Here is a 17,058-nt window from a genome sequence, read left to right as displayed (position 1 = left end):
CATTCAAAGCAAGTACACCATTTGAACACAAACTGTGTGTATTTGTTCTTAAATTAAAAACCAGAACAGTCCTTCATTAAAACTACTTCACAAATTGTTGGAGTTCAAAAATTCAAGGCCTTTTTATATTTTGAATTTCACTATAGATGCACCCTGATTATGAGCTCTTACTGGAAAATTGACCACAGAAGGAAGTTAAATGGGTCAAAATTTTATATGTAAATAAATACACATATAGATTTCGAAATATATTTGGTCACAACTGACAAAAATAAATGTATTGGGGAAAAAATAATGCATTTGGTGTTTGCCACTCAGAGATCATTATTCAAAGTTTGTAACATTTCCTGTAGCATTGGCTCTGGTCCAGGAGGTGAAAATGCCCTACATGAGCTTTGGTCCATCAAGGATTTGATCTTGTGTTTTCAGATTTCCTGCCTAAATCTTTCTTCAACAAGCATTTTTCCCAGTCTTAATCGCTCTAGCAATGAATCTGGAACAATTTGCAGGACAAAAGTTAGTAGGTGCAAAAGCTCTGTCTCTGAATTCACCTTTGTTAAATGCAGAATCCTTCCAAAGCAGCAGAAGGTTTTTAACAGGAAACTCCAAGGAAAAGCTTGTATATATTTATGTGGCCCCATAAAGTTTATGGACTCTTGCACGTTCTTACCAAATGAGATTGTGCCTCAGTGCACATTTGACCCATCCACACCTGGTGTGAGAACAAACTTGGATTTTAACTGGGTGGAGCACACATCCATAAAGCAATTACTCAGAAGTCTTACACAGCAGTTGCATAATTCCTTTTCTGTATCATAAAGCAAGTGATGTGCAAGAGAAAGCAAAATTGTGCTTAACTTAAACTTTGTGGTCAGGAGGCAGCAGATTATACCACAATTTTCTGTTCTACTGTGCCATTATACTGTTGTGAAATTATGGAATTCAAAATCCCCATGCTGGCAGAAACCTGGGGAAACAAAGTAAACATTCATGACCAGATGTTAATGTTTCTGTTAATGATTTTCAAAATGCATTGCAAAATCTGAAATCCTTAGAAATACCATCTCTTTTTTTTTCCATCAAAGCAAGGATTCCCAAGAAACCCAGTGGCAAAATGTTTTAATCAAAATAGTTAAGATTTCAGTGAAAAAATATATTGTCTTTCAATTTTGCAATTAAAAATTGAACTTTTCAATGATATGCAGAAATTTACTTTTGATTATGTTCTGGTTTTTAGCTAAAAAGATTGTGGCAGCCGTGCTACTCTGACCAATTCAGATTAGATCTTAAATTACCACTAAAAAGCATTTTTACAGCATTTAAGCACTGCTATCAGAATAGCAATATAAGTTACTGTAACCTCTTGGAAGTTTCCTACAAACACAATGGAGCCATATTCCATTTTCACAGTATCTTTATTAATGATCTAAAGGAACATATCAGTTAAGGTTGAAGGTCATATTACACTGAGGCATATTTCCAAAATTCCAGAAGAAGTGTAAAAGGAAAAAATGTTCCAAAACACAATTTCCAATAAGAGGCATACATCCAGATAATAGCAAGGCCAGAATTACTTGGGATTGGTAAAGGAAAAATAAATCATAAAAGGCTTTTCACTTTAAGGTGCCAGCTCTAAAACCTCACTGGATTTTGTACTGCATTATGAGAGACTGTCCCCTTCTACATCAATTTGGATCCATGAGAGTTGGATGATTTCATCCTATGGATATTTGGGCTGATTGCTACATCAGTGGCTGAAAGCCCCCAGGGAAAGCACATCTTGTCTCTGGGTATTTCTGGGTATCACACTAAATCTGGCTTACCATCTCTACCCCATCTCCTTGACTCATCCCACATGTCACATCTAATCAGACTGCTCATGAAGCAACTGCTACTTTCTTACTCTATAAATATTTGGTGAATAGTTTGGACAAGTGATACTCAGCTGATGATTTGTTTGCAAACTAATCATTCCAGCTATTCATCACTCAGTCTTTGTTATTCACAGTTGTTCACCCAGGTCACAGTCTTAAAGACATCTGAAAAATTGTGATAATTGTTTTTGGAGGAAGAGGACAGTTTGGATATTTTTATTTATCTATTTTAATTACCCACATAATGGAATAATCAGAATAGTGAATATTTATTTTTAAAAAATAGTAATTGCATTTCTATATTTTCTGACCTCTGACCAAATAAACAAAAAGATTAAGAGGAAACTAATGAATGGAATTGGCATTTTATACACTCAGATGTCATTGGAACAAGATCTACTAATAAATCTTGAAGGGGAAGAATTTTGTACCACTGTATGAATCATGAAGCAAGTGCTTTTGATCATATTACAGGAAAATCATAATTGGAAAGCCAAAAGAAAAAAAAGGAAATAAAAACCCACAAAAAATATAACAAAAAATATAACCAAAAAATAATAAAAATGCCAAGGCATTTTAATGAACCATCACTTATTTATGTGTAGGTTTGTGGAAGAAAAAAGTGGGAGAGGGGATGTTTCTGATGACTTCTGACACTAAATCCCAGAACACACGTTTTTAAAGTGCATGGTCACATCTGTGATTTTAAAGATGACTCATTTTTCACTGGACCATGCCTATTTTCATCTATTCACTCCCAATGGACGTGGCCAAACGAGGCAGCTTAAGGAGCTTCCCTTCCCTGCTGAGCCTGGGGACTGAGTGTGAGTTTGTGCTGCGGCCCCAACACAGCTCTGCTCCAAGCACTATTTTAGTCATTGATTGCAAGAGGTTTGGAGCACTTCACACAACCAGCTGGCATGTTTGAGCTTCTAAATAGCAACTCTTTGAGGGGCCACAGCCTGCTCACTTGCAACTGTTATAAATAATCATACGTATAGAAGTCAGAACAAAATTATTCTTGCCTGCATTCATTTGTCCTTAACAGTTAAATGGGGCCAGATTAGAAGAATAATTTTCCAATGTATATCTAAATAACTGATACAGGAGACATGGAGACAAAAAAAATTTAAATATTTGTATTTCTTATACTCCTAAAGTCCTAACAACAGTAAAAACAATTGTTACTTTTCTGTGCAAAAATACCTGTTTATTTTTTATATTTTAAAACATATTTTTTACATTTTTATATTTTATAAATATTTTATATTTTTTATATTTTAAAACATACTCCTTCACTTCCTGTTTGGTGACAAAGGCTCCTTGCTGTGGTCTGTGTTGTCTATGGCAGCCCTGAACATGTTTGTTTGACTCTATTTTGAATTAAAATGCAACATATTACAAAATCATAGTAGAATTATCAAGAAGGCAATTCAGCATTAAGCCTTTAAGATGTTTTTGAATAATTAACCTAATAATAAACCTACCAAATGTGTTTCTCAGGAGGAAAACAGGCATGAGTAGTAGCAAATTATTTACATAAAAGAGAAAGAAAAGATTACACTCCAGATGAGGAAGCTGAAATTCCTTGTTGTATTTTATTGTGAAAAAGTGTAAATTCTAAATCTGTTTAGAAGACTTATGTTTCTACTGGGTTCTGCTGAGAGATTGAGTAACTAAAGACAACTGTAATTTCCTGAATTCAGCTGAAGACGTTCACCTTGGAGGTCTTTAATAATTTTGCATAACATCACAGCCCAAAACCACACCACTCAAACAGGTGGTAATATGTGATTACAAAAACCACCTCACTCTTCTGTGTTCTTGCAGTTAAAGAAAGAGGTTTAAAATAGAATAATTGAGGCAATCAGGTAAGAAGTTTCTAGCAATCAAGGACTGTGCGGAAGTCATGGAAACTTGCCCTTTACTGAGTAAAAACTGTAATAATCAAAATTGCCTCATACTTTTTACAAAGTCAAATATAAGAATACCAATCAGTCTTGGCACTGCAGTATAGATAGAAATGTATATTGTCAGGATAAGTAGTAATATAAAATGAAGATAGAAGACAGCTACTACACAACAGCAAATGACTAGGAAATAACATAGTCTGGAAATTAAATTTTCAAACAGTCACTTCATTCAAGCCCAGAAACAACCTTCCATTAGGAGAAGTGGTAGGGAAAAAAAATCAGTTGCAGGGAAATCTGACATGTTTACAGAAGTGATATTTTGTCGTAAGCGTATGGTGAGAGGCAGTGAATTTGCTGATCAGGAGGCTCCTACGGCAAGTGTTAACTCTCCTTAGGGGAGACATGAAGAGAAAATGAGAGAAATATCAATTAATGAACATTAAAACTTGTCAACAATTTCAAGCTAATTTAATATAAAGAAAATGAAAAAAAAAATCAAAGTTGTTGGCTTTATATAAACAGCAAGAATTTGCTAGAACAGGTGCCAGCCTATTTATCCCAGAAAACCATTCAGACAGAAGTCAGTCTAGAATGCCAACATCCAATTTGCTCATATTACTAATACCAGTTGGTACAGTGGGAAAAAGACTTCACTTTTTAAGTTCATTTACTCTTTGACTTTTGTAGGTCTTGTAAATTCCTCCTTATTACAGGCCTGGGGGCAAATCTACAGCTGGTGTCTACACTGTTTTACACAGTCCCTCTGAACAAATATAAGGTTTTTATTTATTTTTTTTAATGCCAAACATATATTCTGGTTATTTTCATGGTCCTGGAAAGTTTAAGTTCAATTTATAGCACATTTTTTCACTAGACACTCAAGTTTGCTGTAGTTTGCTGTGGTTTTTTTTTGTTTGTTTGTTTTGGTTTTTGTTGTTTTTGATAACAAAACACAAGAATTGGATGTGTTCTGAGGCTTTGAGCTCAAAGCAAATACTTAATATTGCTAGATTTGCAACAAAATCATTAAAACTGCTGACAATGAAATTTAACTCAGTTTACAACCTGTCCTGCTTTTTTTCTCTTGAAATCTAATGCAAATTCAAATCATGAGATGAACATCTGCAGCCCTTTCTGATCCTTTATTTTCTGTTTGAACTCTGAATCCCTTCTAGTTTTTGTTAATTCTTTCTTGTTTTTCCTTTGCAAACCTTTTGCAAGACTTTATAATGAATTACAGTAAACAAGCAAGCCACCATTTGGTTAATTTTGAAAAACAGGTGCCATGTAGGGAGAGAGCTGGTGCAGGACATGCTCAGGAAACAATGCACTATTGTCTTTGAGGTAAATTGCTACATTGGAGGTTAATTAAACAGAAAATGCCAACACTTTTGGACTGTTGCTGTGTTCATCAAGACAGTGTAGATTCATGGTGTAGAATAGCTGATTTATGGGAAGATGGAATTTTCTGCATCATCAAAATCAGCCCAGAGTTATCTGTAATTCAATTCCCCATCTAGCAGGTGGGGGTATTGGTTCTTACTTCCAAGAAAAACTAAAAGATCACCAAATTATAAAAAACATTACTTTTTCTAGTTTAAACATTTTAAAGCTTTAAACAGAAACCCCCAGAGGTGTGGACTTTCCACAGTGAATGTTCTTAATGACAGATTTGAATAACATCTGTGAGTAACAGCTTCACATAGCTTGGGTGTCTAGAGGGGGGTCAGAACCAGATCATTTCCTGAGGTCTTTTCAGATCCTGAGGCTTTAGGAGTTTTTTTTATAGGTGAGCTCTTCTTAGGGATGCAATCTGGCTTCCAATCACCATTTCCAGACCTGGGTAGGACTTCTAGGACAGAGACACCGCTGTCTCTCCTCTCTAGTGCCTGGTGAGTTCCTGCTGAGAACCAGAGGGGACTTAATTAATGCCTCACTATTAGCACATAAAAAGACATTTCTCATCCTTCCACTCCCACTTTGACCAAAATTTCAGCAAGGATATGAGAAAGGCAATAAAACCACAAAAAAGAAAAGAAAAATGTATCAAAACTAGTCAATTCCCAGAAGCTTCTTTTGTTCCAAGTTGTCATTTTCCAGACAAAGGAAAAAAACCCCTTAACTAAGTAATGTGAACTAAATGGAGAGACCAAAGAAATATTAATCTGGAATCACATCTAATTGTGATAGTCTGAACACATATTTATGCATTCATAAGAGTGAAATGAAAAGACAGATGTCATCATTACTTTTTTTTACTCAAAGCTCCCACTTCTTACAGTCATAACTACACTGAGTGTTAGGGGAATAAAGAAAAATAAAAATGAGAGTGGTATGTGTGATTTGGGGATACACAATAATAATTGTCATTGTATTTTACAATTGTTGTGTCAACCAGGCAACAACAACAACCAATTAACTAACCAACCAACCAAAACAAAACAAAACAAAAAAAAACCCAGAAAAAAAATGGTAAGAAAAGAAACCACACAAAGCCTGGAAACTACTCTGACTCCCCTGGAGCCCAGGACAAGTAATAACTACAGCAACTTTGACATTTCAGAAAGGTTTCCACTGTGGTTTTACACTAGAACCAGATCTAATTAGTTTCTGATGATCCTATTCTCATTTTAGAAAGAAATACAATCTGATGTAAGTTTTAAGGAACATAAAAATACTAAGAAATAGGAAGGGAGAATTGTAGGTATTTTTTTCTTGAAGTGATAAGGAGACATTCAGGTTGGTTTGTGCAATTTTAACACTTTTGGCAGAATAAGTCCTACCCTCCTCTTCTACACAAAAAAAAAAAAAAAGTCTTCTGTGGCATGGGGGACACAGTACAGAGTTTGTAAAGCAGCCAACCCTACCTACTTTCAGGTAGCTGTCACCAGCAGTGATGAGAGTCAGGCATCTGCAGAAGCTGGTTCTGGTAACCTGAAGTCTTTTCACTGATTCTGGATGGGAATTGCAGGACTGTCCTCATAATGGGAGCACCTTACCTCTGTAGGACTAACCCAGCTGAGAGATGCACAATGGTTCATATGAATGAATGGTTGCTATGAATGAAGCCTGAACCTGGGCTGGTATATTCTAAAATGTCAGTTTTCAAAAGTATGAGTAAGTATGGTAATATGTACTTATTTACCACAGGACTTTTGACAGCTGCTTGAAGAGTAGCTACAATGATGAGAGGCCCAAACTATTCCCAGCTGTAACAGAAAATGTAGCAGCCACAAACTGCATCTTAGAAAGTTTCTTTTGGTGAAAGAGAGAATTTTTTTCCACTGGAAGGATGAAGAAATGCTAGAAAAGTCAGTCCAGGGGGCTGTGGAGCCTCCATCCAAGGACATTTTAACAATTTAGGGTAGACAAAGCCATTGTTGACGTGATTTAGAGCTGGTGACAGATCTGCCTCAAGCAGGAGACTGGAGTGATTCAGAGATCCCCTCCCACCCACGTTTCTGTTCCGTGATTCTGCGGCTCAATGAGGATTTCTTCCTCCACTATCATAGCAGATGCTAAACAAATCAGCATGTCAGTTGGGTCATCCCATTCAGAAAAATGCAATAAATATTCCAGCTCTAAGTGAAATGCTTCAACAGATGTGTGTTTTGCATTCTTCTATAAATGCCTCTCCATGAAAAACAAATTTTGTTGGTGTGAGACTGGAACTTCTCCTTTGGTTATTCATCCTTACAGAGTGATGTTTGTAGCAACACTGCTATGCCCCTGTGCCTACTGGTACAAAGGCAATTTGTAGCCAAAAAGGGAAAGTAATAGATCACCCAGCACTTATAATCTGCATGCATCTTAAATTTCAATTTCAATCTGAAGATCTAATACATACTTCTGAAACTAGTTATGTGTAAATGGTCCTTTTAGCACCTAAATCAATGTTGCATTGTTCTGACCTTTTGTACAGGTGTTTTACATTGAAAAAAACAGACCTCTTTATATTACAAGGATGTCAGTGCAGTATAAAGTCAGTTAAAGGAATTGAATAAGAAAATCTTACCTGGTAAAGCTACACTTTCTATGTATGGACTCACCAAACATGAATGATATGTGATATTTGAACAAAGCATAAAACTAAATGTTATTTTATAGCACGGGTTTAAAACCAGAAATAAAACAGGAAGGGATACTCTTCTTACCATGATGCCTTTTACTGTCAGTTCTACTATAAAGGGAATATATCAGTTCCTGGTACCTAGGGGGGAAAAAACCAACAACCCAACCCTGACTGAATTAAGCTTGTTTCAATAAATTAAAAATCCTCTACAAGTCAGTGATTTGAAGAGCTGGTAGGAGTCACCACTTGACTTCCAAAGAAAGTGCAGCATCTGTGGGGGTGAAAAGTCAGATCCTCTGGGCTCTGACTCTCTGAGAGAAAGGTTTTTCCAGAACAGCCGGTCAACCTTCAGCCCAGCCACCACTGCCACTTCTCCCTCCTCGTCTCCTTCAGGAGATCCCTTCTTCTAGGACTTGGAGAGGATTTCTAAAACATTGCACAGGACCTGCCCTGAGCCATGACTGTCCCCCACCCCACTAGCTCTCTGTTAGTAAGGGACTCTCACTTCTCATAATTTGGGTTCAGATGAATGACAGAAGAATTTTGTGAATGGACTGGAAAGCCCCAGGAGAATCCCAGTCCCTGTTTCTGAAACAAGCACAAGAAGTTTTCTTGGGGTTAATCCTTACCTAAAGACCAAGGTATATGAAAGATGTCTCTAGACTGTATTTCAGAATGCGCCTTCAAATTGTTCTGCTCTCATAATTTCTCTATTGTAGCATTCAAGTGATAATCACTTTTCAAAAGAAAACAAATTTTTTTTCTTATGTTGAAGGCAATTTTTGATTAAAGACTGTTTTTATTTTACAATCCAAAACAATTAATTTGATTAATGATCACATTTTCTCTTGAAAATAATCTCAGCAATTTTTTTTGCCTTAGGCTTAATTTTAAGAACTTGGTGTCTAAATATCCACCAAGGTTTTACTATGCCTGGCTGTGAAGCATGATTCAAATATTTCACACGCTGCTGTTTTCCTGACGTTGGAGGGGAAGAGCTGTTTTCTAATATGAGCAATGGATTTGCAATCTATTCATTTGGGCTGAGGTGTTTAATTTTAGGCAGCCAAGTTTCTTGTCTCAAGTCCTTTGTGCCTCAGATTACCTACTTCTAAAAAGGATATAATGTTCTGTGTTTATCTCCAAGCACTGACAGGAGGTTTACTTAATTTACATCAGCAAAGTACTTTGCAATCCAAGTAAAACGTGCCCATTTAAATGCAATGCTTTATTACAAGACAGGAGTAAATGCTACTGTCATTTATCCCGGTGTCAAATGGGACTAATCCCACAGAAAAGCAAGGAATTGCTCATGAGAAAAGGCAGTGGAGAATCAAACACGTGATCCCCTTGGGTATCAAAGTGAAGCTCAGAAAAAAATTATAGGTTAGAAAGGATCTTTAAGATCTTTTAGTCTAAACGTCAGTGACAAGCCCACCACTAAACCCTGCCCCTGAGAGACTCATCTACAGGTCTTTTAAATACCTCCAGGCATGGTGAATACACCACTTCCCTGGGTAACATGTCTCAGAGCTCCTCAATCCTTTTGGGGAACAAATTTTTCCTAATTTCCAATCTAAACCTCCCTGGCTGCAACTTGAGGCCATTTCCTCCTGTCCAGTCGGTAACAGCCTGAGATGAGGGGATGAGAGGGGGATAAGAGGGGGATGAGAGGCCAATCCTCCCGTCTATAACCTCCATTTTCAGGTGGTGATCCAGAGCAATGAAGTCTTCCCTGAACCTCCTTTTCTCCAGGCTGAGCCCCTCTCATCCTCATATGAGGCTGGTGTGGCCCAAACTCTTCCCCAGCGTCGCTGTCCTTCTCTGGGCACACTCTAGTGCCTCAGTGGAATCACAGAGTTCTATTTGCACTCCTTGGCTCCTCGTTTCCCTCCCGAGAGCCCTGGGCCATGGCTCGGGCCGTGAGGGAGCGGGTGCTCAGCGGGGCCATGAGGGAGCGGCTGCCCAGAGGGCAGGGGGTGCTGGCGGTGCCCAGTGGGCCGTGAGGGAGCCTGGTGCCCGGCGGGCAGGGGGTGCTGGCGGTGCCCAGTGGGGCCGTGAGGGAGCGGGTGCCTGGCGGGCAGGGGGTGCTGGCGGTGGCCGGCGGGCTGTGAGGGAGCGGGTGCCCGGCGGGCAGGGGGTGCTGGCGGTGCCCGCTGCCCCGCCAGGCCCTGGCAGCGGCCGCACGGTGCCGTCACTGCTGCCAGCTGAGGCTGAGCAGCTCAGGCAGCAGCAGAAATCCCCTGGCCTTACAGTAAGTCCTGTGACACGCTATCGTTTGACTGCATTAGCTCAAATGACGGGGATATAATTGACCAAGCGCTGCCCGGAGCGGTGACTCAGCCCGTGCCAGCCGGGCCCAGCGGCTCCCCAGGGAAAGCTGGTGGCTGTGCTGGGGGGGATGCTCCACACAGGGCCAAAACTAGGGGAGGGAAGCATTTATGAAACTGATTTCAAAACCAAAAGTGAGTGAGGGTCAGAAACGAGAGGCCAAAGTGAAGAAATACGGGAGGTCAACAGAAATAACAGGGTCAGAAGTTATTTCTGGCATCATATCTGGGGACTGTGTTTGAGCATTGGTGATTAACGTATCAGTTATGCCTGAGTGTGATGCAAGAGGCTCGGTGAGTGCTCTGCCTGTGTGTTCAGCTCTCCAGCCTGTCCACTTTGTCCAGACAAAATCCCAACATAAAAGGCTTATCTTGCAAATTAGCCAGCACAGTCATCCCAGGGATTTATTTATTTTAAGCTGTGGGCCCCAGGGACAGACACACCCATTTTTTAAAAAACCAAAAAACTACTGCCCTCTGCAATAGGAGTTTCTGATTTTTTTCCCCTTAATTAACTTTTTTTCCCAAAAGTGGCCAAAAACTTCAGTACATGATACAGTGGCAAGACCAACAATGAAGGAAACCCAAATCTGTCTCTATTGCATCTTGGTTTAATGTCATAGTAGGACCCAGGTCTGTTATCTCTGTGCACAGTGGTTGTGATGAATGGGGAAGTGTGAAGTGAAATGAAATAAGAATAAGGGTTGGTGAGAAGTTCAGGAGGAAAGAGAGTCAGTAACACTCTGAAACACTGTCAGGGAAGTGAAAGCACAAACTGGTAAGTAGCAGTAAAAAATCAGACTATAAAGTAGAAAAATAGAAAATAAAATGAATTAAGAATTAGAGCATTTTGAAAGAATGAATGGGTCAAAAGAGATTGTTGCAGAATATAGCTCAGGACCTAACCCTATACAAATGCATGCCTGTATTCGTAGTGGGGTGGGTGGCAGGGATGAGATACCTGACATGTTTGCAGAGCAGTTGGGCCCTTGCAGGATGTGCTGATTTTTTCGAGAGCTTTGCCTTCTCAGAACTGCTTAATAACTATAATTTGAAATAGCCAAGAACACATGATAGTGTGAATCATGGCTCCTGTGGCAAACCTGTGGTAAGAAGTTGTGCCAGCAGCAGTGTAACAGTTTATTAGAAGGTGAACATATGCTTTTCATCCAAAAAGGGACATTGCAAAGGAATTTTGAAGACTGAGAGTCCATTAATCAAAAGAATATGTTTCTGTTTGAAAAATAAAAATTCCTTCATGTACCCAAACACAAATTATCCACCTACTGCTTTGGGTCATTTCTACTAAACAAAGCTTTTTCTTCTTTGAAAAGACAGAACTAGCAATACTCAACTGTACACCACACTAAAAATATGTTAAATCTTTAATTGCACAAATGTTCCAATAAGTTAAAGAAGGTGGCCTAAAGCACTGAAATTTGCTATTCAACAGCTTGTCAAAGGCTTTGAAAGACTTTATAAAGAAGAATACTTTCTAACTGAAGATTTCTGCAGATAAATGTAGAGGGTCACATTCTTAACTGGTATAAAAATGAGGTAAGTCCAATTAGATTATTCTAATTTATGATCTTGAGACATTTTTGAGACAGTATCCTAATTGAAGCTTGAGATATTTTTCCATTAACGGCCCTTCTCCCATGAGACTTACAAAGTGATACTTTTTTACTTTTTTACCTTTTTTTGCCTAAAAATTAATTATTTTATTGCTTTTAATTTTCAGTCTTAAAAAAGTGAAAGTAAGAGATTCTTAATAGCTGAATCAAAGGTGGTATTTCTCGCTCAGGGCCTGAGTAAAAGAACCAAGTACCAGGTCTTTCAAGACAGTAGAAACTTGAGATGATTTCCCTTAAAAGCTTCTAAGATTTTTTGAGAAACAGTATTAAGAATATAAACACTTCTTCTTTCTATTTGCAAAACTGTGTTGTCTGCCCTATCAGAATGCTTCTTGTAACAATTCCTGGATTGCATTTCCTGATGACATAGAAAACAAATTGCAACTTTCTGGTTTAAGTTGCAATTTTTCTCTTGCCCTAATGAGTTGAAAATATATTCTCTACCATATATAGGTATACAGAACAGTTTAAAGGTGAACCACAGCCAAGTTTTCAACCCTATGAGCTTGCATAGGCAAGAATTTAAATCTGACTTCAGCATGAGGATTCCATCATGTGATGAACAGCAATAAGCAAACTTGTGGACTAAATCAAGTTTGATTTATGAATTTTAGCCCCAGTCCCTGCTCTGAGACATCAGGTTTTGGACCAGATTGTATCAGAGGGTGTGAAAGGGAAGTTGTTGCATTGCTGCTTAGGGAACTGCAGGGCATTTATTTATCCACAAACATTTAAACACAGAATGTAGTTGTTATTCAAACAGAAGTCCAGAGGGTTGGATTCCCCAGAGCCTTAATCAGCCTACATGCATCAATTTTACACCAGTGCATTGTCTCCTTGAGAGATACCAGTCAAATCACAGTGATATCTAAAATCTCCAGTTTCAGACCATAGTTTAAAAAAAGCAGAATCTAAACCATCTTTTCCAGTAAAGAATTCTTGCTCAAAATGTCTCCATTTCAGTTATAACTGCAGCATTTAACCTCTGCAGAGGAAGGAATAGGCTTGCTGCTGAGATGCTATGAGGAGTGGGTTTGCTGTTATTCCTGTTCAACAGAGCTCTCATGCAATGCTTTTGGTCCCAGAGGATTTTCTGTTTTCAGCTTGCCACCAAATCACAGTCCTTAGAGTCTATCCACAGAAACACAAGCAGATCCTAGACAGGTCAAAATATGTAAGACTCTACCAAAATCACACAATACATATTGAGTGGAGGCCTGAGATGCCATCAACAGCACAACACAGCTTGCAACACTTTGGGAGGGAAGGAAAACAGCCACAACAGTTTAAAAATCCTGGTTTCTCTGTGGTCAGAAATGGTATGCTGGAACTTGAACTAGTATGCAACCACATTTAAACATAACTGTGGCTGGAATGGCTTGAATTCTAATGTGGACAGCACCTAAATTAGAAAATGCTTGGGAGAAGCTGCATGAGGGAGGATAAATGACTGGCACTAGTGTCACTTTCACTTTGGTAATTAAAGCAGCCTCAACATTTTGAAAGCAAACAGGATTCAGAGAAGTGGAACTGGCTGCTGCTTTTAGCACAAGGATTCAGAGGCCCTCTAATTTTAACTCTTCATGACTGTAGCATTTGAGCAATTATTCTTATGAAGCAGGGAAGAATCTTCCCATTCTCTCAATATAGGCAGATCCAGCTGAGATGGTGCCATTGTCTGGTTTGGAAGCAGTCATGTCTCTCCACACCCACTCCTACACAACAGACAATTTCCTCCTTATGAGATTTTTTTTTGCCCCACTGGAAGCAGAGCTCTTCATTATTTGCAGAATACAGTGTAGGTGAGGGTGACTTCCCAGCTGTAAGTTAAAGTCATTGTCATCTGCTAGAGGGCAGTGGACCAGCAGCTGTGTGTTTTCATGGTGTATCCTGCTGGGATGTTTTGTCCATGGCAAGTTGCCTGAACCATTTGGTGAGCTGCAGCCTCCTTAGCTCACTGCCTAAAGGCCAATCCCAAGGCAGGGTGAGACATGGCAGGACTATCACCTTCCAGAGAGGCTGATCCTGCTGGGCCTGACAGATCAACACCAAGCTTAGGTGATTACAAAAGCAGGGGTTGGATCACTGCACCACCTTCCCTTGCTGCAGTTGTTTTCCATGATAAACATGTTATAACATCCATTTTTACACAAAGTAATACCACGTGCTTTTCACAGTAGGACTACATACCTCTCAGTAAAATGTGCTGCTATATGCTTATGACATTTTTAGCAGGGTGTTAATAAGCATGCAGGTTGGCCTTGTCACTGCTTCTGAAATAAATTAAGGTTTCTTTTGTCAAAGCTTTTAATAGACTTTTGGATTGGAAAAGTGCCGAGATGGTCACAGGATCGCATGACTCAGAGGGCTACTGAGATTTAAAAGTGTTTTAAAAGTTTAAAACAATAAAAATAGCTCTAGGGTGTCATTTTTAATAGATATAAATGTGTGTTACACAATTCAGACCCAGAAACTCCTTTCAGTAATGAACAAAGATCATCATCATAGCTGACATTTCTGAAATGTTTGAAAAGTAAGTTCAAGGTCATTTTTGAATGCAAACATGTTACACAAAGTAATTATAATGAGTTTGTTATATTTACTGGTACAGAGTATTCAGAGAGTCATGTATCAAGTAAACTAATGGTCTATTATTGAGCAAAGTTTAACATCAAGCAATGTTCTATGAATTTTAAAGCATTTTTAATGTCAGATACAGAAACTGTAATGACAAAAGTATTTTCATTACAGATTTACGAAAGGAGAGAAGAGGGAAGGGGGTAAGGAGAGTAGAGGGAAAATTTCTTTAAACAACAAAACACAACAAGACAACATTTTCTAAATGGGTAACATTTAGACACTGCTGTGAGCTAACAGGATGGGATCTATGGAAGTGAATTAAAATGTGTTATGCATATTAATATCTTGAATTTCCCAAGGCAGGTGAAACTCTATCCTGTTCATTTCCAAGCTTGTGCATTGTGACCCAGTGACAAACTGAAACTGGAAGGCTGAAAGAGCTCTCACCTCTCCAGGAGACCGCTGTGAGTAATGCACAGGTCTCATCTCCTGACACAGGATCCCTTTGCTGGAGGCGGTTTCAGTATTAATCAGCCTGTCCGTCGCTAGGGGCTACAACCTGCTAACAAAACCCTCAGACTTCTCCCTGATTCATTGCAGTCCATGCTCTAATTTTACAGGGGGTTTAATTTAAGTAACGTAGTTGCCCCCAAGATCTTTTTTTAAGAAACTTTTTTTTTTGCCAAAAATATGTATTGATGCCATGATCTTTTCCTACTAGTTTCATATTTGTACTGTGCTAAAATCTTGGCTTGCCTGTTTTTTAAAATCCCTGCCAAAACACTTCTGATGTCACAGTGGGGACAAATCCTGGACAACTATCCAGGAATACACATTAACACCTGTGCTGGTGGCACAGCAATACCTGCCAATAAAGTGATTGGGAATTGGGTTCAGGGCCATATTTGTTCAAGGCATCCCTGGAGGCAAAGCAACCACATGGATTTCATCACTTCATACTGGTGTGGCCCAATATACAAAGTTTCCAGAGGTGAAATTCGCTAAAAAACAAAAATAAATCAAATTAAATGCTTAACCAAAATGGCATTACTGTGGCTATGAGAGATAAGGGAAAGGGGTAAGATTCAGACCTGAAGGGCTAACCCACATGAGAAAAATAAAGGATGGGATTTAGATGGCTCTACAAGTTGAGCTCAATGTTGAGCTTAGCAGGGAAGAGAAAATGCAGTGGTGGGATCCAGTACCTTCATCAAGGAATTAGACAAAATGCTAAGGCCCAACAAATAATCTTTAAAGGTGTGATTCAGCAAAGCATATCACCACTGTTCAGATATTTTCCTTGGCCAGGCACAGGCTGCCAAGTGGGAACCTATAGAAATCACAGAGGAAGATGTTAGCCTCCAAATAAAGAGAGAAATATATTTGCTGCCTAAAAGATGTAATTGGCATTTGATGCAAACAATATTTTTCACCTACTGAGTGCCCATCTAGTGAAAGGATCTATTTCTGGGTTGTTACTATCTTCATTATTTCAAAAGCCCTGGGAATGGCCACTACAATCACTGTAACAGCCCTCAGCCTTCTTCCTGTGACAGTTTTCATTGGCAGGTCTCAACATTTTCTACAAGAGAAGTCAAAATCATTACCCTCATCTTGTAAACAGGATAAGTAAGGCACAAGAGGGACAGAGGGGGCAAGATCTCTCCCGAGGTCAGACAAGGACTCAGCTACAAGGCTGCACAATCACACGCCAGTGATCAGCCGTGGGGGTTCCTAATCCATTCCCTCTGCTCATCTCTATTTGGTCTCTGATGGTTTTTTTTAAAAGGGCTATACACATAAATGTGGCACTGATACAGAATTCGTGGAGTTCAGGATAGTTCATTGACATTGTTTCACTCTTGTCATGTTCAAATATTTTTTGTTCCCCACCCAAAATTGCTTTAGAGACAAACAAGTTTGAATAAATCTAGGAGCACCTGTGTCTACTAAAAACCATTTCCTTATGCAAAGCCACTCCCAAGCATAGTGGCATATATAACATTTTTTAAGCAGAGCATTGAAGTCAGTGGTTGTGACTGGAATTTATCTGCAAAGATATTGCAATACTTGGAGGCGTTGGGAAAGCCTTTTTAAAATTCCACTTAACTGAAACTATGGGAAAAGAATGTAATTTTTATGCCATTTTAAAAAATATAATTCTAGCCCTAGTTTAGGAAAAAAATCAGGATAATGTGAACTTAGGAGCCTTGAAAATAGGGATTAATGAAAAGATTCCATCATATTTGCACTTTTACTTATTTGTATACTTTTTATAAGACTTCCTGTTTTAGAAAATCTGGCTTTTCATTTTTGATGACTTAGGAGTAGTGACTGTTTAGATTTAGAGATGAATTTTTTGCTCTGATTTTCATATTTCTTATGGGAGACTCATGGAGAATTTTGGATCTGGTAGATAAAAGCATGCTGGGAACAGATTTCCTGGGCACAAGGTGTTTATGGTGACTGAAAGGGTTGACTGAAAGGTGCAGGGCTTTCATTAGCCTGTGTCCAAATTTCTGTGCCTAACTGGTGACAAACCCACCACACAGCTCTGAGAGACAAAGCAAGGGGGCAGGGAGGGGGCTGGGGCCCAAGGCAATGCACTAATGGGGGGAATGTGTCTGTTTTGAACAGTAAATCACGGATTTCTCA

General features: G+C 39.0%; 1 long non-coding RNA gene across 1 annotated transcript; it reads right to left on the bottom strand.

Annotated features, from left to right (window-relative positions):
- Positions 1–1,448: 1,448 nt before the first annotated feature.
- On the bottom strand, positions 1,449–15,472 carry LOC141731395 (uncharacterized). The gene is made up of 3 exons (XR_012583473.1): positions 14,851–15,472; positions 5,627–5,687; positions 1,449–4,177 (listed from the first exon to the last, which is right to left on the bottom strand). It is a non-coding gene; the product is annotated as an uncharacterized LOC141731395 (long non-coding RNA).
- Between the last annotated feature and the right edge of the window lie 1,586 nt (positions 15,473–17,058).

Source organism: Zonotrichia albicollis, chromosome 1, assembly GCF_047830755.1.
Source record: "Zonotrichia albicollis isolate bZonAlb1 chromosome 1, bZonAlb1.hap1, whole genome shotgun sequence".
In the NCBI taxonomy this organism is placed as follows: Eukaryota; Metazoa; Chordata; class Aves; order Passeriformes; family Passerellidae; genus Zonotrichia; species Zonotrichia albicollis.
The sequence above is the reverse complement of the archived record's forward strand: the minus strand, read 5'-3'. Positions and strand labels throughout refer to the sequence as shown.